This window comes from Toxorhynchites rutilus, chromosome 2 (assembly GCF_029784135.1).
Source record: "Toxorhynchites rutilus septentrionalis strain SRP chromosome 2, ASM2978413v1, whole genome shotgun sequence".
Lineage (NCBI taxonomy): Eukaryota > Metazoa > Arthropoda > Insecta > Diptera > Culicidae > Toxorhynchites > Toxorhynchites rutilus.
In genome coordinates, this window is record NC_073745.1 from 134,186,329 (window position 1) to 134,213,776 (window position 27,448).

The 27,448-nt window shown below is 37.1% G+C and overlaps 1 protein-coding gene across 5 annotated transcripts in view; it reads left to right on the top strand.

Annotated features, from left to right (window-relative positions):
* Positions 1–3,120: 3,120 nt before the first annotated feature.
* The window catches only part of LOC129764731 (receptor-type guanylate cyclase Gyc76C-like), a 238,153-nt gene continuing 213,825 nt past the window's right edge, over positions 3,121–27,448 (top strand). For all 5 annotated transcript variants that reach the window (XR_008741205.1, XM_055764150.1, XM_055764152.1 and 2 more), the window contains exon 1: positions 3,121–3,818. The gene's annotated coding sequence lies outside the window, so the exon portion shown is untranslated. The remainder of the gene's footprint in view (positions 3,819–27,448) is intronic.

Genomic DNA, 27,448 nt, shown 5'->3' on the forward strand with positions numbered 1-27,448 from the left:
TCAAGAGAAAATGGATTTCTGTCCAAAAAAAACTACAACCTGACGTTGTACAAACCTTATGGACGGGGTAAAGAGGAAGGTGCGAGCATACGGGCTTGGGCTCGAAGTATGAATAAAAAGAAAATGCCAAAAGTTGTTTAATAGTTTTTATTTTACTGTCTAAAATTTTCAAAAGGATCGGTCTACTGGGCGAATTTCTACAGCGTTTTTTCCGTGATGCAATTTGATGTGACACACCCTTTATACCCTATGCAAAATATTAGCTCATTCGAACTTCATTTATTAGTGTTGCAGACGATAAAGTTTGTGTTTTTTTGTAAACCAAAAAATCACCGGAAATCGAGGTTTTTTTTATGTGAAATGTCTCAAAATTAAATCGAGATTTACAGTTGTCTCAAAAATATTTTTTTTTGTTAAAAATCGACTTTTCAGACGGAGAAACGACAAAGCGCCTAAGAAAAACAATTTTTGTTGTTGAGATTACAGTAAATCTCGACGGGTAATGCAATTTTAAGACATTTGGGACCAACAATTTTTTTCGAAAACCCCGATTTTCGGTGATCTTTTGTTTTTTAAAAAAACTCAAATTTTTACGTTTGTGACACTAATATATTAAGTTCGAATGAGCTAATATTTTGCAAAGGGTATATTATCGTGCAAATTAACATTTCGCAGCAAGTTCCGAATGAAAAATCGAGATAACTATTTTCATTGGTAGGGGAAAAGGGGGGAATTTGGACCACCTAAGCAAATCGCCTAATATTTCCTAGCCAATACGGTCTAAATCAAAAATGTCACATTGTATACTGAGTTACACTTGTTTTCTCTCAATCAATAATGTTTAATCATTATATCAAGCTTCAAACTACCAAATATATCATAAAATAAAAGAGATGATTTTTGGACATTAAAATTTGATGCGGGGTGATTTGGTCCAGTGTGTGTTTCATAAAAAAAACATACTTATGTTTATGTGAAGTATTTAGGGATAATGTTACAATCAGTTACAGTGTTTTGGGATCGATACCAGGTGTCTTGGCCAGATTCCATACCAGAAAAATTGGATTGACATAATCTCGAACTCTGCATGAATATTTTCACTGTTGTTCGAGCATTTTCAAACACTTTCGTTGTTGATCAAAGAAAATCCGTTCTTGAGTTGCATTTTCAAGCTCCTCCTTCTTTCAACGTTGTCTGCCCATTCTTTTTTTGTAATTCTGTGACATCTTGAATCAATTAGATTAAAGAAAAGCCTCAAACCTGTAGGACCAATTCCCCCACAGAAACCCCATGTCACCCCACACAACATGCAAACATTAAAATGTAATTAATTTCATTTATTGTTATCAAACTTACAGTTTCGCTACATCAAATTGTTCCTCTTCTGTAGACGAACAGAACCTTACTGCACAATACACGAAAAGTTTGTTTAATCAGCGGGAAAAACCTTAAAACCCCTATCGGAAAACTCATATTTTTTGACAATCAAAATGCTTGTTGTGTTCATGCTACCGTTTCCTTCCACCTGTCGAATTTTACCAAAGTTTTTTAAGATAAAGGGGTTGTCCAAATCACCCCATATGTCCAACTCACCCCGTGTCACCCTACCCAAAACCATACTTTTCGTTTCGTATTGCCGATTTTTGACAAAAAAAATTTTTTCGAGATGACACTAGATCTCGACGTTTCATGCAATTTTAAGACATTTGACATCAAAAACGAAAAAAAATTTTTTTTCGAAAACCCAGTTTTCCTTTACTTTCTTTTTGGGCGATTTTACGATTTTCAAAAAACTCAAACTTTGATCGCTTTGAGTCACTCTCCCTTAAGTCCGATTGAGCTAATATTTGGTATAGGGTATTTTTTCGAGGTGGTGAACATTTTTTATGAGGTGATTGAGAAATCACTCGAAGGAAATTTTGGTAGAATAGGGTGGTCGAATTGCGCACCGCATAATGATCCGAGATCTAGGAAATCTCATAAAAGTTCTTCGATATCGTGATGAATATGTTTGTGTAATTTTTTTCCTGAAAATGTAAAGAACCTTAATATATATAATAAGTAGAAAAAATGAAAACCAAAGTTTTGAAAGAAGCTCCACACGACGGTATTGAAGGCAGCTCGTCCAAACAAAACATACGTTGACAAAGTCAAGTTAGGTCAATGACCCATGACTCCGTAAACTTTAATAATAATCACAGTTCGACAGCATCGTTGAAGTATTTGAAAAAGCGGTAAAAAAATTGTTATCAGTTCAATGCCAATTTGAGGTTTGATTGCTCTGTTCTGAGATCATATGTGAAACTCTCTGTCGCAATTAATCCGAACACGTGTCGCGCTAATGAGAATCTTGTGGAACATTATCATACGCAAACGATATGGAGATGCGTTTTAACCTTCGCTCTGGTTTGTTCTGCTTAGCATCTTAGCAAGAAAATGGCAATGAGATTACACCATCCGTCATCCGCGTTTCTTCGAATTTTCGCAACATAAACACATTGTATTTCTTCAGATGGGCTCGAGATTGCATCGCATATGGTTCCCACAGGAATGTGAGAAAGTGAAAATATACCAATGCATACTTTTACACTATCCAGGGAAAGGCCCACAAAGCGTGGAGGTAGAAGGGAACATGTGAATGGGGGGCGTCTGGTGAGTCTGGGTGATGTGATATGTATGGGCTGGAATTCGGTAAATGCTGCCACAACATTTGTGGGAATGTGTTTGTGTGTGCTGAATATGTTGCTAGCAATCAGAATTAGTGTACAGGAACAAGATTCGATCTTGATGCGTTTGCATGTTGTTTCTGTACATACTCTTCTCGCTGTGCACAGCTTCACTGCATCTTATCAGCAGACTCGTTCACGGCGTGGAGAAGCAAAAATGCAACAAAATCAAAACATTGCCGGTGGGTGACCCGTGGTGTGCGCCAAGAACAGACATCCGTCGCACCGAAATGCTCACTCACCACTTGTTGCGCGTCCGCGGCCACTTTGTGTGTATGCGGGGGATGGAGCGAAAGGAACTCACCATTACTGCCACGGGTGCGATCATGCGGTGAGAGTAAACCAGCCTCTTGTGGCCCGCATGTTGAACTGGTTGGTTAGTCTAGATCGAAGCTCGATACGAGGCGAACGCGTTTTGAGGAGCCATCCCTTATCCGGAAGTGGTCGTTTTGGGTGTTTGTGGTGTGTACTAATCCTGTTGATGTTCATTCTCCACAAAACTGCGATTACATTTGCTGTAAGAACAAATCGTGTGGAGGAGTGTGTGAGGCAGACCCAAAAGTGAGCGGAGAAAGAAAGAAGCCATGTGTGTGATGTGCTGAGGAAAACGATGATAAAAGTGTTTAAACTTGGCGAGGCAAATAGCAGTGTACCAAAAGCTTAAGTTATCAGTGTCTATCCTGGGGTTAGCGCAAACGAAAAACGAGAGCAGTTGAGAGAGCAAAATGATCGTTATTTTTAATCAGTTGAATAAACAATTCCGTCTGTTTAGAGAATAATAACAACAGATCATCCAAAACTATCATCTCAAGTGTCTGTGTTGGTGCGAATCAGTGCGATATGAGATTATAGACGTTGATCAGATCAACTACAATACAGTGTCGAGCTTCAGAGGAATAACAATTACGCTGCTCCAATCTGGAAATATTGAGTTAAAGTTATTGACTGTTAGTAAATAAAGCTATTAACAAGACAGTGATATACAGTTCAATTAACTTTCCGACACAGGACTCGACTTGATCGTCGTTTTAGAAGTGCTACATAAATCACCACCCAATTGATACAAAACTACTGGAAAATATTTCCCACACGGTTAGTACATTTTGTTGAACTTTTTTTTCTTGTGTATTGGTATCGACTTGGTATTTGCAATATGCGATCGCTTTTGCGTACGTGAGAAACGATCTAGCGCGACACGGGTAGCAGTTTTTTTTGCGCTTTTCGTACATGAAGTGGTAACACTTATTCAAATTTCTCAGCACGGTAATTTGACAAGACCGAAAACGTTGTCGTCAAGTCATATTTCAGTAAACAATATGATCGCGCTCTCTGTGGCAATCGATCATTTCGGTATACTCGCGCACACCGACTCGAGGAGCCATTGGATGCGGTTGCGCAAGTGTGTGGGTCGAGTTAAGTCGCACCAACACACGCGGCCACGAGATGGCGACCGCTTATTTGTTGTTACTTACACGAACATGATACCATTGCTCGTTTCTTTCTCTCGTCGAGATTCTCAGCATGAATTACTAAACGATCAACGATACATTTGGGACCAGCGGTGCCGCAAAGCCATTTGTTTCGGATTTTTTTTTGAGTAATTGATCAGCCCGAACACCTCGGTAAGCATTGAGACGAGAAATTCCTCTTTCCACGTCTTCCATTGGAAGAGAAGTAATGCTGTGTGCGCCTCGGTCCATGTGTAGTTGAGTCTGATGGGTCTGGGTCTGGGTGGAGTCTTCTCACAGACGACGGTGATTGACCCTCGGAAGTGACGGAAATAATCCGACGATAAATATGCAGGAATGGATCAGTCCGACATTGTTGATCGATATTTTGATTGCAGACATCAATTGCGGTTAGTTGAGGTTGAGATGAGAATATGTGAGAAATTAAGGTATTACTCTATCGATTTGAGAGGCAAATATATCCCGGAAACCTCAAGCTTAGAACTGTAATTGACCTTGTTAGACAACGTCGTTTCTCGTAAAAGTATCCCACTACACCATCGTCGAGAAAACTACGAGAAACTACGCGAGAAAACAACTATTTCGTTGGAAAGCAGTTGCCGTAAAACCCCAATGGCGAAAAAATCCACTTCAAGTTCTTTCACAGTTCAATCAGTTTTCTCACCCGAAAGACTTCAAGGACACGGCGGTGGAAAAATATCTCATACGTTACGCCAACAGCAGTACTTTTGGGCTTCTGAAATCGGAACCAGGTCAATTGAGAGTCCCTTCCAATCCTGCATAACCAGATGAAAAAGTTTCGATCAACGTAATGAAAATCGAGGACATCAGGAAGTTGAAAGCCCGCATTTCGGATGTTGATTATATAACACAGAAACCCGGGATGAACATGACCAATAATATAATTCAAGTAATAAGGTTCAAGATATGAATTGGTCTGTGTTCAGTCAGACCAGATTACGATACATAATTATGATTTCGAGTAAATCGAACTCAAAGTGTGAAGCTGTGTAGTTTTAGTAGCTTCCAATAATTCTCCCAATCGTTTTTCTACAGTTCTAAGTTACTCTTTAGCAAGGTCATGTAATGGTATTATTACAAAAAAAAAAAACTCCAAGGTCAATCAAGAGGGTTTTATGACTATGGCTATGTGTACTCGGTCCACTCTGACTGAACAATTTGATTATGAAATCATATAATTCTTTCATATTCGCGATAAGTCGCGATACTTTTTGAACAGGCCTCGTACGTTCCAACGACAAACGGGTTAGCGTGATTTTGAAGAAGAGCACTTGAAAAAGCTCGGTTAAATTTGGAATCTTCTTCACTCCACTTCTTCGTTTTTGAGAGGCTTTAAACTTTGGAATCGACCATGAAAAGTTTAGTAATTACGATTTTTTACTCTCTGACACTTGGTCCACTCTGTCTGAACAAGATATAATATATTCGATCAACTTTTAAATAACTATGAATTGCATATACATTGTGTTTCAATATGAGTTAATTTACCGTGTTTATTGAAGGACGAAGAGAAGAATCTTCTGATGCGAAGAAATCCAATATTTCATCTGACATTCCTTCCATTTCTTGGTTGGCATGAAAATGTGGCTTCTATCTAGTGACTATGGTCGTAAGAACTTGATCCGTTCTGACTGCATACTATTATCAGTTTTCGCTGATCAGTCAATATAAATGTATGCCATAAGCCTGGCTGTTAGTAACATAAGTGTGATCTGATAAAAGTAGAATATATTTTTTTATCCCATTTATTTATTTATTAGGCTCATAAGCATTTTATCTGTAACAGAGCCGGGTTTTGATCGTGTACATGTACATATGTTTATGTTTCTATAAATTGTAAATTACACAGTAGTAGTAGTAGCCATTTAGGCGTTAGGTTGTCTGTTCCATTACATTATGGTAAATTACACTGTAGTAGCCATTTAGGCGTAAGGGTATTCTATCTGTTCTTCCATTGTTCAGCAGACCGGACAGGGGAGACAGTTGATATTGATCATTGTTGGGTTATTTATAGAACAGCAGCCCGATGTTTCTTGCAGAGCAGAGCAGTTGTATGGATGAATCGATCTTATTTCGACCGTGGATCGATCTCCATCGCTGATGATGGTTGCGTGGACGTAGTTATTCTATAATAACACAAAGATGGTCAATTGAGGGCCCTGAGTTTGAACTTACGATCGATCGCTTAGGAAGCGAACGCGTAACCAAGTGGCTACGAAGACCCCCAAAAGTAGAATATAGGTTGGGATTTGTTTTTCTACTAATAACTCATTTTTTCTTATTTTGTTACTTAGTCCGGTCTGACTGAATACCGACCAATTGTCCAATAAAGCAATTTGAGAGCTTGCAAATCAAATTTATTTCATTTAATGAATACACAATATCCATGTTCGGCCTGCAATGGCCGAGGAAAAAACTTCTCTGCTGCGTATTTTTTCGAAAACAATCATTTATTTTTTAGTTCATTTTAAATAATTACCTAATTCTTACATTTTTAGTTTTATCACTAAGTCTGATTGTATCTTCTGCGGCACGGGTTCAAATTGTCTTTGTCTATACGCCTCTCGCCTGTGACGATAGCGCTGGCATAAACTGGCAATAGCGTAGATGAAAAGCTCGTCGATTTTCCGATTCGAAGGTTGGGGGGCTCGAATCCCGCCACTGTCTAAAGCATTTTGACGTAGGACTACGTCTTTCATTTCTATACCGGGGTGTAAAATCAAAGTTTCGAAAACGAAAGCGTTACGCCGGAGACCGAGATTTTGAGCGTTAATAGCTCCTGAACAACTGAACGAAATGGTATGATAAACACTTCATTCGAAAGATAAAATGTCTACGCGTTATATACTTGTTACTTTTTGATCCAAAAACTTGTTTCAATAGTCTTAAAATTGCTTTCAAAACAGGCTATTGAAATCACCAATCGGTATATAAGCGAGCGGCGCTCGGAAATCCACTCAGTTCTAATTGAACAGCGATTGGAGCATGTTGTCGCTGTTGCGGTGAAGCTCTTCGTTTATCATGAAAGCGTGGATGAACGGTGTCACCAAGAGCCTGTTTGTGCACCCTAGGCCAGAAGGGAATCTATCAGGAGGAGAGTGATGCCACAAACGGTTCCCTGGGAAGACATCGCTACACACACATACACGCGCGGCTATTAACAGGTGGTTATCGAGTTGGCATTAACCACTGGTGGGCTTCCAGTATCGAGGAAAATGTGGAAATATCTAATCGTTACTGAAAATAATCTGCCAGTTCCTCTGGGAATTTTCAAAATATATTCATGTGAAAGAGTTTAATTGAATGTTTTCTATCCATGTTACACTGTGACCAAATATGTTTCAATCAAGTGCTATTAACAGGTGGTTATCGAGTTGGCATTAACCACTGGTGGGCTTCCAGTATCGAGGAAAATGTGGAAATATCTAATCGTTCTTGCAGAGCAGAGCAGTTGTATGGATGAATCGATCTTATTTCGACCGTGGATCGATCTCCATCGCTGATGATGGTTGCGTGGACGTAGTTATTCTATAATAACACAAAGATGGTCAATTGAGGGCCCTGAGTTTGAACTTACGATCGATCGCTTAGGAAGCGAACGCGTAACCAAGTGGCTACGAAGACCCCCAAAAGTAGAATATAGGTTGGGATTTGTTTTTCTACTAATAACTCATTTTTTCTTATTTTGTTACTTAGTCCGGTCTGACTGAATACCGACCAATTGTCCAATAAAGCAATTTGAGAGCTTGCAAATCAAATTTATTTCATTTAATGAATACACAATATCCATGTTCGGCCTGCAATGGCCGAGGAAAAAACTTCTCTGCTGCGTATTTTTTCGAAAACAATCATTTATTTTTTAGTTCATTTTAAATAATTACCTAATTCTTACATTTTTAGTTTTATCACTAAGTCTGATTGTATCTTCTGCGGCACGGGTTCAAATTGTCTTTGTCTATACGCCTCTCGCCTGTGACGATAGCGCTGGCATAAACTGGCAATAGCGTAGATGAAAAGCTCGTCGGTTTTCCGATTCGAAGGTTGGGGGGCTCGAATCCCGCCACTGTCTAAAGCATTTTGACGTAGGACTACGTCTTTCATTTCTATACCGGGGTGTAAAATCAAAGTTTCGAAAACGAAAGCGTTACGCCGGAGACCGAGATTTTGAGCGTTAATAGCTCCTGAACAACTGAACGAAATGGTATGATAAACACTTCATTCGAAAGATAAAATGTCTACGCGTTATATACTTGTTACTTTTTGATCCAAAAACTTGTTTCAATAGTCTTAAAATTGCTTTCAAAACAGGCTATTGAAATCACCAATCGGTATATAAGCGAGCGGCGCTCGGAAATCCACTCAGTTCTAATTGAACAGCGATTGGAGCATGTTGTCGCTGTTGCGGTGAAGCTCTTCGTTTATCATGAAAGCGTGGATGAACGGTGTCACCAAGAGCCTGTTTGTGCACCCTAGGCCAGAAGGGAATCTATCAGGAGGAGAGTGATGCCACAAACGGTTCCCTGGGAAGACATCGCTACACACACATACACGCGCGGCTATTAACAGGTGGTTATCGAGTTGGCATTAACCACTGGTGGGCTTCCAGTATCGAGGAAAATGTGGAAATATCTAATCGTTACTGAAAATAATCTGCCAGTTCCTCTGGGAATTTTCAAAATATATTCATGTGAAAGAGTTTAATTGAATGTTTTCTATCCATGTTACACTGTGACCAAATATGTTTCAATCAAGTGCTATTAACAGGTGGTTATCGAGTTGGCATTAACCACTGGTGGGCTTCCAGTATCGAGGAAAATGTGGAAATATCTAATCGTTACTTAAAATAATCTGCCAGTTCCTTTGGGAATTTTCAAAATATATTCATGTGAAAGAGTTTAATTGAATGTTTTCTATCCATGTAACACTGTGACCAAATATGTTTCAATCAAATGCTATTAACAGGTGGTTATCGAGTTGGCATTAACCACTGGTGGGCTTCCAGTATCGAGGAAAATGTGGAAATATCTAATCGTTACTGAAAATAATCTGTTCCTTTGGGAATTTTCAAAATATATTCATGTGAAAGAGTTTAATTGAATGTTTCTATCCATGTAACACTGTGACCAAATACATTTGGTTTTGTGGTTTTTCAATCAATCGCAATTAACAGGATAGCTTCAGAAGATTATTCTTCCCCATCAGTAGGATATTTCCGTATCCAATATTGTATGCGCCCGCAATCGATTATTGCTCAGTCGCCGAAAGTTCCGAGCTCAGAGAGTTCATTCCCCTCTAGTTTGCCTTCCAAATTGCCATCGTAAACCACACCTTCTCTCGATTCAATCACACACAAAAAGCATACTTAAGCGATATTCTGGTGGTGAGACACATTCATTTTTCGTGAGGACATCGACAAGACAACATCGTTGCCTAACGTGCTGGAGGAGGTGGACGGCGAAGGATCGACACATACACGCGCAGAACTCTTTCCGTTAGGATGCCATTCAGCATCGAGAAAGTTCCGAAAAGATCTAATCATTGCTGGAAAATAATCAGCCAGTTCCTCTGGGAATTTTCAAAATATATTCATGTGAAAGAGTTTAATTGAATGTTTTCTATCCATGTAACACTGTGACCAAATACATTTGGTTTTGTGGTTTTTCAATCAATCGCAATCAACAGGATAGCTTCTGAAGATTATTCTTCCCCATCAGTAGGATATTTCCGTATCCAATATTGGATACATAAAACCTTGTGCCTCCAACGTAACGCTCTCGTTTTCGATGTTCTCCAAATATTCATTCATTCAGAATGAATTCAGATTCAACTTCATACAAATGATCTCTATATCAACGAGAGTCCTACGTCACCCTTGCGGTTATACCATAGATATAACCCACTTCCAGTTTTTTTTGGGTTGAAAATTCGTCCACTACCTTTGAGCAACAAGTATATCGTTGTGCTGATTGGGTACTGGAAAGGTATTAGCCTCAATTAAGATCTGTGGAGATGTTCCCTTCATCTTCCCCTCCTTCCTGCAATGCAGAGCGAAACTTATAAATAACCCTATTCTCCCATGGTATGAACATAATGAACATTAACACGTTGAGCCCAGTGTCGGTCCCTAGGGGCCTAATGTGTTCCGGATCACCGAGGGAAACTTCTTAAAAGATACATAATCAAATCTTTCGGAGTATAATAAAAAGACGTGTGACTTGTTTGGAAGTCGAAGTCGGAAAGAACTTTATTTCAACAACTACTTTGACAGCAGTATGTTTATCCCGCCGAATGCTGAATACACGAATAATTGAAGTTATCTAAAGTGTCTATACTATATACTCATTCGAAAGATGTTCGAATACACTCTAAAATTTAACTAATCTAAATTGTAATTCAATATACAATAGCTCTTCCCCCTTACAAAAATCCAGAAATAAGAACAATAATTCAAAAATATTCATATTCACTTTCTTTTCTATTCTTGGCTTCTTCACTCTCTTCAAACGCCTTGATAGGCCAGTTAGCACTACCGATTCAGGTTGATACTTTTTCTTTATGCTTCCATTCACTGTTGATTGATTCTCGTTTCGAACCGGCGTTTGCCGAACATCATTTCTCTCCTCCACAGTTAACCGAGATGTGGTATGTATTGGCCGTGTATTGGCCGACCAGTTTCTGCCAATCTCAACAATGGCCTGGGCTGACCCGATGTTCTTTGTGTATCCCTAACGACTCTGACCTGGATTGAACGAACGGTAGTCGTCGTCTCTTTTCCAACCGTGATCTGTAATAACTTTTTAGAGAATCGTTTTAAAAATGATGCTTTAAAACATTTTTCACGTAACTGCAGAATGTTATACTTGTACCCCACGATATCTCCAGAAATCTGTTATTAGATTTAGAAGCATCATCCTGCGAATGTGGTACCAGCATTTGCTTATAATTCTTCTCTGGGTTGATCAAATCGATCAACATATTTCGTGTATAGCTAAATATTCTTTCAGAAGGGAAACTACCCTTCTGATGCTATGTTATTGTTTCTATGATTTAATAAAAAAGGATTACTCTGCTTCTCTAAGCTTAAAATCAGCATACCAGGCTCTAGCAAAAACTTTTTGAGTATTGGAACAATTACCATACTTGCACAAACATCACAAGCAGTAACAAGATTTTCAATGTCATACACAACACAACTTGCTGGAAGATAGTTGGACTAGAGGAAGCACCCTGTAGCAGTCTATTATATGTGAAATATTCTTTAATTGCGTTAAACACCATAAATTTTCGTGACCGTTCAGACATTGATAGGTGTGTGTACGCTCCATCTAAATCCAACGCACAAAAAGCGCTACTTCCAGCTAATCTAGCAAAAAGATCCTGAGTAACTGGCAATGGATAGGCATTCACTATAATTACCTTATTGATAGAAACTTTGCAGTCAATTAATTATCTTTTAATATTGTTTTTCTTGGCAAATACAACCACAGGTGATGTCCACTCACTAGTTTGAATAGGAATTATAACGTTAACTTTCCCTAGTTTATCTAAACAATTTAAAACCTTCTCCCCTGAAAGATAGGGAACGTCATTTGCCTTTTTAAAATTTGTAATGTCTCTTTTCATAATCAAATCGGCTTCAAAATGATTTATTTGAGTAGAAAAATTCTTGACAAAAACGTCAAAAACTTTTAATTTTATTTCAGAAATTAGTGCGTTATTTTGTTTTTCTGTAATATAATTTATGGGTATTGAATCACCAAAAAATGTCATCCAACCATGGTCTACCCAGCAAAGGAACGAACTGGTAATCACAGTCAATAACCAAAATTATCAATTTCAATTTGTTACCTTTATATTCAACAATAACTTCAACTTTCCCAGAAACCTTTAACCTGGAACCGTAAATTATAACTAATTGTTTTTAACTTTTCACCAAGGGAATGTTGAATTTTGAAACAAACAAATCTGCACTCATCACCGATACAGAGAACCACTATCAATCTCCATCTTCACAGGATCATTTTTAATAGATACATTTAACAAGCAGGGACCACTAATCTTATAGAAGAAAAGTTCATGCTCTCCAAGTCAGTCAGTCTAAAATAAATATAAATTTAAAATAAATTTAAATTTAAATTTAAAATTCTTAATGCAAACTGTCTTCATCAGAGACTAATGTCTTTCGATTAGGCGTAACTCAGGATAATCGGAAGGACTGGCAAGTTTAGGTACAAAATTGATCATATTATTTCCATACCACTCCATCACGGATTTATAATAGTGACATGATGCCAGAAAGGGCCAAAACAATGGATTTTCGATGTGGCTTTTGATGGAAGACAGGAATTGTTTTTGCAGACATTCGTTCTGGTAAACTTCGTTGTTAATTGTGTGGTGACAAAATATATTTCTTGTCATACGCAAATATACGAAAGAACGACACATATTCCGCCTCAGTTTACCACTCACCCTTATCTTGTAGTTTATCTGGTAACCTTGATTAGTTCTGGGATCCTCTCAGCGGGGGAGACATGCATGCAACACATTCGCTGTTATAATTAGTTAAACCAATGTGGGTAATGTATTCTGGCGCGGCGTTCCCTCGCAAGTACCATTCATGCGCTCTTCATCATCAGCATCATTGGCACGAACACAAAATTATCCACTTTTGTTGTTTGACTATGACTTGACTCTATTCTCCTTTGATGTTATTTTCGTTCAGCATCTCTCGGTTCTTTTTTTATCTAGTGTGGTCTCTGCTGAAGTGTGTTTGAAGTTGGTACGATTTGGTACGGTTTTATTCGGGGATTTCATCCTATGGAAAAAATATTGAAGTGCTATTGAAACAGCTCCAGGTATCAGACATCAGTGGCCATATGCTTTAATGATGTTCGACTGAATTTTTTTTAGAAAACTCAAAGGATTAATCTGGCTTTCGATGTATTGTACACAAATGAACAGAAAAAATGAAAACAATTTTCCTCGTGTTATTAGAAAATCAAAAATATTTTCTTTGCTCTTCGAAAATAAACAGCACCTCGTTTGGCTGTATGTACTTTGACTGTGATTTGTGTGAATTTTGTAATAGACAAAAACCGAAAACTTCGCAGCGCACTCAAACTAAAGTTTGTAGATACTGAATATCTGTAAAAATGTTTCAGAAAAAATATATAGTTCCGAGAACAGTGATAATAAAGCGAATGAAGGAATAATTCATTAAACCATCTCTGCAAGTCATTCGTGAATTAGACTAATCCATGTTACACGTGTATAGGCGTGTCTTTGACCTTCGTCGTTTCTAACCGATCCCGCCTTCGGTCTGTATTCCACTATTGCGTCCATTAGCCTATCGCAGCTCTACGCTGTTGCAGGAAGTGTTTTTGGCAGTGCCAAATTAGTGTTTCACTGTACACACGATTCGACCTCGGAATTGATCGAGAAAGAAAATCGTTTGGGTTTTTAAGCCTGAACGTGTCTGGTTAGGGGCTAATTCGTTGAGAGTAAAAACATGTTGTTCATAGATTGAAAAGCAAATTCAAAGTAGTGTTTCCTATTACATATTTCTTTCAAAAAAGATGAACGCTCAAAAAAAAAAAATTACAGCATCGAAAAATTGAAGGATTTTCAGGTAGGTGAAATTGTACATTTATATGTACAATCCTTTTCCAAAAGTACCTATAATTTGTAAATATAACATGAATGATTATTTTTTAAAAATTGTTTTGCTTCCCTCGATATAGTTTAGAGGCAATAGCCATATGTGAAAGCCTCGACCTTCTAAACCTTTTCCATTGGTGGAAATCACAATGGCTTTTGCATTGTCTCACATGCGCTATGGTGACAACGAAAATGTTCATGTCAAATTTCAAAAACTGACCACGTACATTTCATTTATTGGCCTAAAAAATGATCTGTGAAAAATTTCAGCTCAATCGGACGAGATTTAGGGGTGCCTCAAAACGCTCAAAGTTTTGATTTTTTGGATTCCGGTGGATCCTTTTTCGGCCTTAGGGGGAAGCTTAAACGAAGATGACGCACTAGTGTTCTTTGTTTGCACAAACAGACTTTTGGTGACACCGTCCATCAGCGTTCTCTTGATAAACTAAGTCAGCTTCGCCACATCAATTTTGTAGCAGCGAAATTGAAATGAAACAACAAAGGGTCTGGCCGGGTAAGGGAGTAAAAAGTGCCCCCAAACCAAATCACCAGCTATATGACAAATACTGTATAGGATATTAAATAAGAAATTTTGACGGTTTATTTGGACCCCTATGTGGTTAAACATTGAATCTATAGTGAAGAATGTACTTTTTCGTTTATTTCACGTCATCCTCAAAAGCTTCGAGATAAAAATTTGAAAAAAATACTGAATGTGCTTCTTACTACGGTGTATCAAGAAAAATTATCAAAAAAAATATCATCAAAAATTTTGGTACTAAAAAAAATATTAAAATTTTGAAAATTTTGGGATTTAGAGATTCAGTACTACTCTAATTCTTATTTAAATGTGTTCCTACGGCTTTTCTAGATATTTATGATTTTTTTCAGATTTTTTTCAGTGTTGCGCGGTACAAAAAAATTTTTTTTTATCCTTCCAAAGAGTCTGGCTGGGTACGGGAGTAAAAAGTCCCCCAAACCAAATCACTAGCTGTATGGAAAATATTGTATAGGGTACTAAATAAAACATTTTGGCAGTAGTACCACATATTTGAGTCCATATATGATACACCATAGGATCTATGGTGAAAAATGCACCTTTTCGTTTTTTTTCACGCCATTATCAATAGCTTTGAGACAAAAATATGAAAAAATACTGAAAGTACATCCTACTAAGGTGTATCGATAAATAACTTCAAACTATTTTTTTATCATAAAATTTAATAATAAAAAAATTAAATGCGCAGTACAAAATAATTTCATATATTTTCTGGTATTTCGAAATTTTTGAAAAAAAATTTAACTTTGAGACCCACTTCTGCTCTAATTTTTATTTAAATGCGTTCGTATGTTTCTTTCTTTTCTACATTTGGCGTAATTTTTCCTGAATTTTTAAGAGCAATGCAAGTCACAAATAATATTTTCTTCATCATCTGCATTATTATTTTTATTTTCTTGAAATCGATTATTTTATTGTATTCATGGTTTTCAATTGAAAAAAAAATTAAAACAATTCGGATTTTGTAAGTGTTCTTCTCATTAATCCGAATGATCTTTCCATAAGGACTTTATTTTTTTCTAACAGAGCTCTATCGTACTGCTGACTCTTATGAATTTGGTAAACCATCTAAATCCAATGTAAAGATACTCTCACATATTTTAAGATACGAGAAAAACAATTGTACAGCGCAATGCTCTAAATATACCGACAAAATTTAGACATATGAAAAACAAAATTTAAAAAATATTAGAGCAGTAATGGGTCTCTAAATTAAAAAAAAATTAAAAATGCCCAAAGGCCAAAAAAAAAACAATTTTTTTTCTGCCATACAAATGAAACACAAATTAAAGGGGGCACATAAACACAAACTTCTGCATAACTCGAGAACTAATCAAGCACAATTTGGGATGTGAGGGTTTTTGGGTATGAGAAATGTTTCTATGATGGTATGACACCCCTCCCTCCTCTGGAATGGAGAGGGGGTCCCATAAAAATATTACACATATTTCAACCAAAAATATTCCAACCAAACATGACAACTTGAAAAATTTCGGGAAACTCTTAACTCTTAAATTAAATTCCCATATGTTCTACAATTACATAGTGACAAGTGCTGTTAGTCCATGTTTGCGCTAGCGAAAGTGATCTTTGTTCGAAACTGGAAATGGATTTTAATGTGATGAAACGCACTCCTATATCTTCTTCTATCTATACCAATAAAAAAGTATCGCCGAATGTGTTGATAAGAGCAGAACTCGAGGACGGAATTATTCGATTTCGATTCGGATGTCTTTATTCTATCATATTTTCAGTAAAAAGACATTTATTCCATGTAAAGGAGAAACATGTTATTTGCAAGTGGTTGAAAAATCTTGAACGAGAATCGTGTCTGAAAATAATCTGATATTATAATAATGAGTTTTGGTAGAAGTACTAGGAATTTTTTAGTAAAAGGTAAATTCACAGGGTCGATTAGAAGATCAATCAATGAACAGTTCTGCGATTGGACCTATGAACTTGCTCATAGTAAGAAAACGTTAATGTTTGAAGGTATTGATAACAAAAAACAAATTTTGGGCGGGACGAAGTTTGCCGGGTCAGCTAGTTCTTTATAGAAAAGTATAATATAATGCCTTTTTTCACATGTATTACACATTACATATTTACACAAAAAACGTCTTTCACGAAACGCTTTGTATGACGTCCACTTACTATGACTTCCCTTCGATGGCATTTTAAATGGATTCCACCGTAGTATGTGAAATTTTCTGTTGACTCCGAAAAAGGATGAAGGTTTGCGTAGTTTTCTGGAAGCAGTTGAGATTGACTGACTCAAACGTTTTGCCCTCGCGAGAACAATCACAGTCCCATATCATGGATATTATCACAAATAGTTTAAAACCGAAGAGACATCTGTCAGAAGAAAGGCAACATCAAAAAATCATTACAAAGCAATATATCTCAAAAACGGAACAATATACTTTTCTAATTTGTTCCGGGTATTTTTGAGACACTTTTGGGCATAGTTATGATTTATAATAGTTTCAATTTTTCTTATTATTCGAATTGTTTTTTATTTTCAATTATCTAGGTACCTATCAACCTGCGATGATGAGGTTATTATGGATTCGGAAGTAAGTTTAACGTAAGTAAATATTCAACCTGTTAAGGGTTTTGAGTATTTTTTTTTCGAATTTACGTTCAGTTTCGCACGAACAAATATTCAACCTGTTGGTCTTATTTTATTCCAGTAAAAACATTGGGAACGCTCGTTTTGCGAATCATTCGATCGTTTAATTCGAAAATTTATATATTAAATTGCAACAAAACGCATTTAAGTTTTGAAAAACAAGGTTTTCAAAGTACAACCATTTAATCAAGTCATGTTATTTGGCACAAAAATTTCAACCAAATATTTATTAAAAAATTAAGCGAAGAATAACGTTGGGATGGCAAGGATCCTCTAGAACTTTAGTGCCATTGAAGAAGAAGAAGAAGTTTCCAAAGATGCAATCGAAGTTCATCTTAGTCTGTCCGTCTTACCCTCATATATGCGTTCCGAAGTGAACTGAACATTATTCAAAGCAGTACACTTTTTAACGAAGGCTAGAGTTTGGGAGTTACATCGGTCAAAATTAAACCAAAAAGGCCTGGCTGGGCGTAGAAACACATTTGAATACGAATTGGAGTAGTACTGAATCTCCAAATCCCCCAACATTTTTTTAATATTTCAAGAGTTTTCTGATGAAATTTTTTTTTGATAATATTTCTCGATACATTATATATAGTAAGACGCATTTTCAGTATTTTTTTTTTTCAATTTTTTATCTTGAACCTATCGAGAACGGCGTGCAAAAAATTAAAAAGTAGGTTTTTCGCCATAGATCCTATAGTGAACCTCATTGGGGTCCAAAAAATAGTTAAAATTTCTTATTTAATAATAAATTACCCTGTGAAATATTTTCCATAGAACGGGTGATTTGGTTGGGGGGCACTTTTACTTCCTTGCCTAGCTAGGCCCTTTGACAAAAAGTCACAATTATGTTCTGAATGATGTTATAAAATGCTTAAAGAAACTTTGAAACATGTTTTAGGTGATGGATGTTTATCTCATATCATGCGTGCATGAAAATGGTGCTTTCGAAAAAAAAATTATGCCAAATGTGCATAAAACGTCGAGATCTACTGTCATCTCTAATTTTTTTTTGGCAAAAATCGACACTTTGGCGGTCTATTTTCAAGCTATTTAAACAATGTTTTGAGTCAATAAATAGCAAGCATATAACTCTTGGACATTTTATCTTTTGTGTAAAATTAATATCATACCATTTCGTTGAGTCGGAACAGAATTATCAACGCTTGGAGAAGGAATGCAATTACTCAGCACCAATAATACCACCCTTGATAGGTGACCATTCGGCCTCGGTAGCACTCTTATTTTTCATATTCTCCTTGAGTAGATTGATACGCACGGTGGATAGCTAGGTTTGTGTTAGCAGTGGTATTCGAATTTTATTAGCTGTTGCTCTCGTTGCCTTCTTGGTAGGCATTTGTTAGACTTGTTTGACATTTTACAATTATTTAATTTAAATAATCTTAAAAAATCCTTATTTTTATTTAATAGATGCGTATGCAAATTTCTGATCAATTGATGCAAACATCTTTGTGGGAGAGTGAAGTGTGCATCGGTTCGTGATAGACGTCTGCTTTCACGCTCGTCTTGTTTTTACGGTTTGTGGTGGTTAATCGTTGGTTCTGTGCATAAAAGTGGGCATCATTGATTGCCAGATTAGCAGCCGTCTGTGATTCAGTAATAGAGAAATATTCCGTGTAGAAATTCCGTGAATTTTCGTTATTGAAGTTGTGGATTTGTTGGACAATTTTGATCCAGATTTAATGGGTTTGTGTTTTCCATCATTTTGTGCTCGTATGCAAATGTTAGAAATATGTGTGGTGAGAGAAACGCGATTCTCTCGGAATATTTTTTGCAGCGGTACGGTACGAAGATGACAGACTTTCTCTTTTAATGGAGGGTATTCGCGTTGACGGCGGAATGGTGTCGACATCTGGATACGATATTAGTTTGTATGAGGTCAACTATTCTCTATCAGATTAGTCGACCCTAAGGCAGTTTTAAATTGCTAAAATTTGAATGAAATTTTTTTCTTTCCGTTATTTGCCTTCTATAAGTACGCTGTTCTGACCCCAATTTAAACTATTTTCTATCAATTTTCAGATATTCTCACCAAAACTTGCCATTATAATACAAAATTATCTTTAAACACAATTTGTGTATGATATTTTTTTACTACTTGCAAGCAAAAGTGATTTTAGTTTACCTAGAATACTAATTTGGTTTGGTAAAAATAATTTTCATTCATAATTTTTATTTTAAAAGCACGTTCATTTCTTTTGCAAACCCATATTGTCATGCCTGCTCCCCCATTTCGTAATACGAAGCTCAATGCCGTCAACGCGGATAAGCAGAAGCTTTCGTGGATGACATCATGATTTCGTGCCTTGACGTAGTGAGAATACCACCGAAAACGAAATTCACATGTTCGAAAGCAGAATGAAACCACGGAGGCGGAAGAACAGGTGACATGTCGTTGCGATCATCCACACATTGACAATGTGTTATAGAATTGATGTACAACAATCCTTAAGCTAAGTAGTATATGTGTTTTTATTTCTGTTTTCTATGGTACTATGTGTTTGTGTGTATGAATCAAATTCAGGCATTCAGGGATGCTAGGTCATTTTTTTAAATGTTTTCCAAAGGTATGAAAAATAGTATTCATATGTACTTCTCAGGATTTCCACACTTGAATGTCCGCCGACTGGCGATTAGAAAAAGTGCGTTCGATAAATAGTATATATTCGATTCCAGTTCAATTAGTTATGCAGGTTTTCCTTCTCAGGATACCTAAAGATAATCTCCGTCGCATGTTGTGACATATAGAAGTTTCAGATGGTGCCGTTTACATAATCACATCACTTACCTCAGTGAATCCTGATTCAAACCTATCCCTACTAACAGCTAACCCTTCCATGATATTCGCTAGGGAACCACACTATAGGGGCGACCTTTCTGGCCTTCGGGCGGCGAATATCATACTAACATTCCTTCCCTTCCCCTGGTGACTTAAGGACGTGGCCGGCGTCATTATTGACCATTTAAAGCTCGAATCACCGAAAATTGCACAACGAGAATGATTTGCTAGTCCCAAGCGTCGTTCTGTGTGTTCTTTGTGCAATTTGGTTGGTTCAGGTCAATCACGGAGAGCAACTACGAATTGTACAGTCTTCCCAAGCTCAACTGATGCAAACATCTTTGTGATTTATTAAGAAATGGTTGAGTTATAAGCGATCGGAATCTTTCATTATTTCCTACATGTGCAATGTTTAGATGTTCGTTTCAACCCTCATATCTTCCTATTAGGCGTAGTCCTACGTCAAGACAAGAAAAGAAAACATTTCAGAACCCACAATCCTTTATGGGTGTAAAAATTTCAACTAACTTGTTGTTGTTTGTAAACTGAAATAGGGTTCACGGAACATTGTTCGAAATGAGAAACAAATTTAAAACTAGAATTACATTTGCTATCTGAGTCACCGTTGATAGTGATAAATGAGTTGAAAGTGATCGCATTTCAATCACTGCTTGCAGTCAGATTTATAGTCCTAATGCTTTTAAGTATTATATGATGACATCGCATGTACATATAGAGCTTCCATTAATGTTTTCGTCATATTATTCGTAAGTATTATATTGTAGAACTATATGCTAATCCAGGTCACCAGACCTTACTATAACATTACTCTCTTATATTTCTCCGTGTCAGTGATATTTGTTCACTTTTTATTAAAGACAGGCCTGTCTTCATCAATTATGGAAAATTAATCTCTCCAAATTCCAGGGTAAAAATAATATGATTTATAAAAAACAGGAAGTGGGTTATATCTATGGTATAACCGCAAGGGTGACGTAGGACTATCGTTGATTTAGAGATCATTTGTTTGAAGTTGAATCTAAATCCATTCTGAATGAATGAATAAATGAATATTTGGGAGACTTCGAAAACGAGAGCGTTACGTTGGAGGCACAAGGTTTTATGCATCCAATATAGGATACGAAAAACCTTGTTCTGAAGAATAATCTTCAGATGCTAACCTGCTAACTGTACTTGATTGACAAATCACAAACCCAAATGTATTATATGGATATTTTATGGATAGAAAACATTAAAATAAACTCTTTCTCATGAATGTAATTTTAAATTCCCAGAGGAACTGGCAGATTATTTTCAGTAACGATTAGATATTTCCGCATTTTCCTCGATACTGGAAGCCCACCAGTGGTTAATACTAACTCGATAACCACCTGTTAATATTACTTGATTGAAAAATACTTGGTCACAGTGTTACATGAATAGAAAACATTCAAATAAACTCTTTCACATGAATGTATTTTTAAATTCCCAGAGGAACTGGCTGATTATTTCCCAGCAATGATTAGATCTTTCCGGAACTTTCTCGATGCTGAATGGCATCCAAACGGAAAGAATTCTGCGCGTGTATGTCCTTCGCCGTCCACCTCCTCCAGCACGTTAGGCAACGATGTTGTCTTGTCGATGTCCTCACGAAAAATGAATGTGTCTCACCACCAGAATATCGCTTAAGTATGCTTTTTGTGTGTGATTGAATCGAGAGAAGGTGTGGTTTACGATGGCAATTTGGAAGGCAAACTAGAGGGGAATGAACTCTCTGAGCTCGGAACTTTCGGCGACAGAGCAAGAATTGATTGCGGGCGCATACAATATTGGATACGGAAATATCCTACTGATGGGGAAAAATAATCTTCAGAAGCTATCCTGTTAATTGCGATTGATTGAAAAATCACAAAACCAAATGTATTTGGTCACAGTGTTACATGGATAGAAAACATTCAAATAAACTCTTTCACATGAATGTATTTTTAAATTCCCAGAGGTACTGGCAGATTATTTTCAGTAACGATTATATATTTCCACATTTTCCTCGATACTGGAAGCCCACCAGTGGTTAATACTAATTCGATAACCACCTGTTAATAGCACTTAATTGAAACATATTTGGTCACAGTGTTACATGGATAGAAAACATTCAAATAAACTCTTTCACATGAATGTTTTTTTAAATTCCCAGAGGAACTGGCAGATTATTTTCCGGATCTTTCTCGATGCTGAATGGCATCCAAACGGAAAGAATTCCGCGCGTGTATGTGTGTGTGTGTAGCGGCTGCTTCGAGATCTTCCCGGGGAACCGTTTGTGGCATCACTCTCCTCCTGATGGATTCATGTCTAGCCTAAGGTGCACAAACAGGCTCTTGGTGACACCGTTCATCAGCGCTTTCATGATAAACGAAGAGCTTCACCACAACAGCGACAACATGCTCCAATCGCTGTTCAATTAGAACTGAGTGGATTTCCGAGCGGCGCTCGCTTATATACCGATTGGTGATTTCAATAGCCTGTTTTGAAAGCAATTTTAAGACTATTGAAACAAGTTTTTGGATCAAAAAGTAACAAGTATAGAACGCGTAGACATTTTATCTTTCGAATGAAGTGTTTATCATTCCATTTCGTTCAGTTGTTTAGGAGCTATTAAGTTCAGTTGTTTAGGAGCTATTAACGCTCAAAATCTCGTTCTCCGGCGTAACGCTTTCGTTTTCGAAACTTTGATTTTACACCCCGGTATAGAAATGAAAGACGTAGTCCTACGTCAAAATTATAAGAGGTTGTGTCCAAGATACGACCGCATTGTTGACGTAGTACTACGCTGTTATATTATAAAAGTCGCTTGTTTGAACCTTGGATATTATTCTATAATGCTGTGAAATTTTAGAAACAACTGCTTAGTAGAATAATCTCTGAAATGTTTTTTTTCATTGTAGAATCAGTTGACGATAATTGAGAGGCTCGGGTATTCGTCGCATACAGACGTGTTTTTGATCGCTCCGCTGTGTTTCATTTCGCCTGCATAATGGCGTCATAGTGTAAATGGTGTTTTGTGTTGTAAATGGTGGTGAATAGAATCATTGAATTGTAGTGTCATGAAAAACAGCAACCGAATGAAGTGCACGAAGCTTTGTCAGAATGGATTTTTTCTACATTGGAGCTTTATTGTGTTGCAGTCAACGTGTGTGCAAGCCGGTAATGCCGGTATATTGGCGAAAATTATCCGTTCGTCTAGGAATCGATTAATATTCCGTGCCTCTCTGCCGCAGCTTTTGTGTTTGAACGGACGACCGTGGATGTTGATCTCTGAGCGTGATAGTATCACCGGAAGTTTAACTTCTATGGAAGTGAAGCAGTTCTGTGATAAAAAAGTGATGGAAAAAGTCTGTTTCCGGAATATGTTTCCTCAATAGAGAAAATGGTACGCGTTGCATTTTTGATTCGAGTGTATGTGTTCTAATTCTCTCTTTCTCTTGTGTACTGTGTGAGTGATATTTTTTTTTTTTTTTTTTTAATTATATTCTCTGAGCGTGATAATATCACTGAGAGTTGAGTGTGTGGCAGCTTCTGTGTATGGTTCGATTCGAGTGCAGTACAAGTCTGGGGCATTTTGGAAAAAGCATCAAGCTGTCGAAGTTTTTTTACTGTTTCAAGCGACAGATGTGTGTAGCCTTGTGTGCGTGGCATATTCAACGCCTGCTTAGGTAGCATCGAGGGGATGTAAATCTGCATTCGTGAAATTATTTGGTGAGATCGTTCTATATTATAAAACTAAATGTTCGTAGAAATGATTAGGTATTGAGGTTTGTGTCTATGGGAGAAGAGAATACTAGAGCAATGTCACTCCCACAGGTTTACCCCTTTATCAGCAAAAATTATATCAAAATTTAACAAACCAATTCTTCTTACACAGCAATTCACGAGACGCAATTCGGAAGTCTGGAGTACATTTTAGTTATAGTTGTAGTTGTAGTTATAGTTATAGTTATAGTTATAGTTATAGTTATAGTTGTAGTTATAGTTATAGTTGTAGTTATAGTTATAGTTATAGTTATAGTTATAGTTGTAGTTGTAGTTGTAGTTGTAGTTGTAGTTGTAGTTGTAGTAGTTGTAGTTGTAGTTGTAGTTGTAGTTGTAGTTGTAGTTGTAGTTGTAGTTGTAGTTGTAGTTGTAGTTGTAGTTGTAGTTGTAGTTGTAGTTGTAGTTGTAGTTGTAGTTGTAGTTGTAGTTGTAGTTGTAGTTGTAGTTGTAGTTGTAGTTGTAGTTGTAGTTGTAGTTGTAGTTGTAGTTGTAGTTGTAGTTGTAGTTGTAGTTGTAGTTGTAGTTGTAGTTGTAGTTGTAGTTGTAGTTGTAGTTGTAGTTGTAGTTGTAGTTGTAGTTGTAGTTGTAGTTGTAGTTGTAGTTGTAGTTGTAGTTGTAGTTGTAGTTGTAGTTGTAGTTGTAGTTGTAGTTGTAGTTGTAGTTGTAGTTGTAGTTGTAGTTGTAGTTGTAGTTGTAGTTGTAGTTGTAGTTGTAGTTGTAGTTGTAGTTGTAGTTGTAGTTGTAGTTGTAGTTGTAGTTGTAGTTGTAGTTGTAGTTGTAGTTGTAGTTGTAGTTGTAGTTGTAGTTGTAGTTGTAGTTGTAGTTGTAGTTGTAGTTGTAGTTGTAGTTGTAGTTGTAGTTGTAGTTGTAGTTGTAGTTGTAGTTGTAGTTGTAGTTGTAGTTGTAGTTGTAGTTGTAGTTGTAGTTGTAGTTGTAGTTGTAGTTGTAGTTGTAGTTGTAGTTGTAGTTGTAGTTGTAGTTGTAGTTGTAGTTGTAGTTGTAGTTGTAGTTGTAGTTGTAGTTGTAGTTGTAGTTGTAGTTGTAGTTGTAGTTGTAGTTGTAGTTGTAGTTGTAGTTGTAGTTGTAGTTGTAGTTGTAGTTGTAGTTGTAGTTGTAGTTGTAGTTGTAGTTGTAGTTGTAGTTGTAGTTGTAGTTGTAGTTGTAGTTGTAGTTGTAGTTGTAGTTGTAGTTGTAGTTGTAGTTGTAGTTGTAGTTGTAGTTGTAGTTGTAGTTGTAGTTGTAGTTGTAGTTGTAGTTGTAGTTGTAGTTGTAGTTGTAGTTGTAGTTGTAGTTGTAGTTGTAGTTGTAGTTGTAGTTGTAGTTGTAGTTGTAGTTGTAGTTGTAGTTGTAGTTGTAGTTGTAGTTGTAGTTATAGTTATAGTTATAGTTATAGTTATAGTTATAGTTATAGTTATAGTTATAGTTATAGTTATAGTTATAGTTATAGTTATAGTTATAGTTATAGTTTAAAAAGCTACGCCAGTAACATCGGCTGAATGTATCCTATGGTTTACCTTCCCTACTAACAAATTCCTGAATTCCCGAGACATTTATGAGAGGTCGTAGAGTTCTCTGCATCTCTCTTATGTAAATGTTGAACTAACATTCCTTCCCTTTCCTTAGCAGTTGCAAGGACGTGGCCAGGACAGTTCTTAACTGTTGGAGAAAACATGCCTTCATCTAAGAGATATTACCAATCATCAGCAACGGATGGAGGCTAGTTTTTAACTTAACAGTTCTGAATTCGTACCACCTACGATATTGTGCAACTTGCTCAATGCTAATGCTAATGCTAGAATCAGTTGACGATAATTGACTGATGATTCATTCTCGTCTTCGCAGAACAATACACTAGCTGATCGTATGTCGCATTTTGTTTCATGTCAATGCATTGAAAATTTACCTCGAACGCTATTCCGGTGGCCTTTTTCGCAATTGACATAGACTTGCCTTGAAACTACTAGGAATATAAACACTTCTCATCACCTTGCGCTATTCTCAAAACAAACACTTCTGTTTATATTACTGGCCTTGAAAAAAGTTGCATTACTTTCTAATACTCGAGATAAGCGCAGCTGTCACCCTTAGTGGAGGAAGTTTTGCTACTGGCAAGCGAAACCTAATCACATACAAAATTCCAGAACGACATTCACTTTCTTGGTGTTTAAACAAGCCAAATAAACCCTTTTTTTAATATCAACAACCTCGAAAACAGTAGCTTCATTATGATCAAGACTAGTGCAAATGCAATCCTAGTTGAAGGCAGTTTTTCGTCTGGCACGCGAACCCAAACAACTTATAACATTCCAGTACGACATTCAAGATGCTTGGTATTCCCCAAATGATTTTTTGGCGTACAACCTTAACGTCTGCTTCGCCATAACGTCGGTTTAATGCATTCATGCAATGTCAAAAGCACAAACGAAGCCCTTATGATGACGGAAAACAAACAATATTAACTGCTTGGAAAAAGACTGAATTATGCCACACAGCTTGTAGTCTGCTGTAACACCCATCGATTCGAATTCGCTGATGAGTTTGTCAAGAGCAACCACCTTCACCAGCTGGGGGAGCTTGATTTTGGTTGCTGCCTGGGTAACGGCGTTTACATTTTCGACCGACGCGCCGAAGTCGCCTACTTCGCTGTTGGTCGATTTGAAGGCTCGATTCAGTGCGAGCACTTTTCACTGCACCAACATCGCGTGCATCAATAGATGACGCTTGCCTCGAAATTTTATTGCCCCTGGCAATGCGTTCGTTTTTGCAGGGCTCGAGCCAGCCTTCCTCTTCTTCTTGCTCATCACACACTATGCGAAGCATCCAATTTATGACGCGGAAAGAAAAACACACGATACGAATAACGCGAAAAACGAACTGGAAAAACCACACGACGATATCCAAGTTGAATTACCACTGGTGGGGTCCAATCTTAGATCGAAGCGCAGCGAAAGCAAAGTGAACTGGATTGCTCAACAGTCCGGTGCCGAATGAAAGTTTGCCTCAGCGAGATCCATTGTTTATACTCTAGGCAAAAATTCCCCTTCATTCTTCTTCTTTTCCTTTGTTCACGGAGACTTCAAATCCTTCAAATCCCCTCCGTTAGTCGTCGATAAGTTGCTCGTTATTGACAGCTCTGTTCGCGAAAGCACACAAATGGACAGAACAAATGTATGGGAAAAATGGAAACGCTTAAAGTTTTCATGAATTTTAACAATTTACAAACCAAGGGATTCTAATGTATAGCATATTAAACAAATCTTAGGGAATTTCCGATTCGTTTAGTATGTAAATCGCCAAAATCCGTTCGCGGCAAAAATAGTTATTAACGTTAACTTTATTTCATAAAAACGTGACCTGTTTTCTGATTTGGCACCCTTAATGAAAGACGTAGTTCTACGTCAAAAACCCAACAGATTATCTGCCATTTAAAACTTTTTCACTAATTGGCGAAAGGTCGCCATTCGCAATCATGTTACGAATCTCAAACGTTTTGTTATACGAAGTCAACGTTCGAACTTTCGGCAGCAACTTCAGCACCGATTGAATTCTGCCTTCTCTCTTCCCCCTGTCCAGTTTCCCATATTCCTCCAACCGTCGCGACGCCTTCCAGTGTCTAGTTTTGACGAATCACGCTGCCACGAGAATCATTTCGTAGTGATGATGAACCGACATTTATTGCAAACACCTGTTGTCTGTATGGGTACACGATAGAAGTAGTTTGTAAACTATAAACATTTTATTGCGTGGATCGATACTGGGGAGCTCGCGATGATG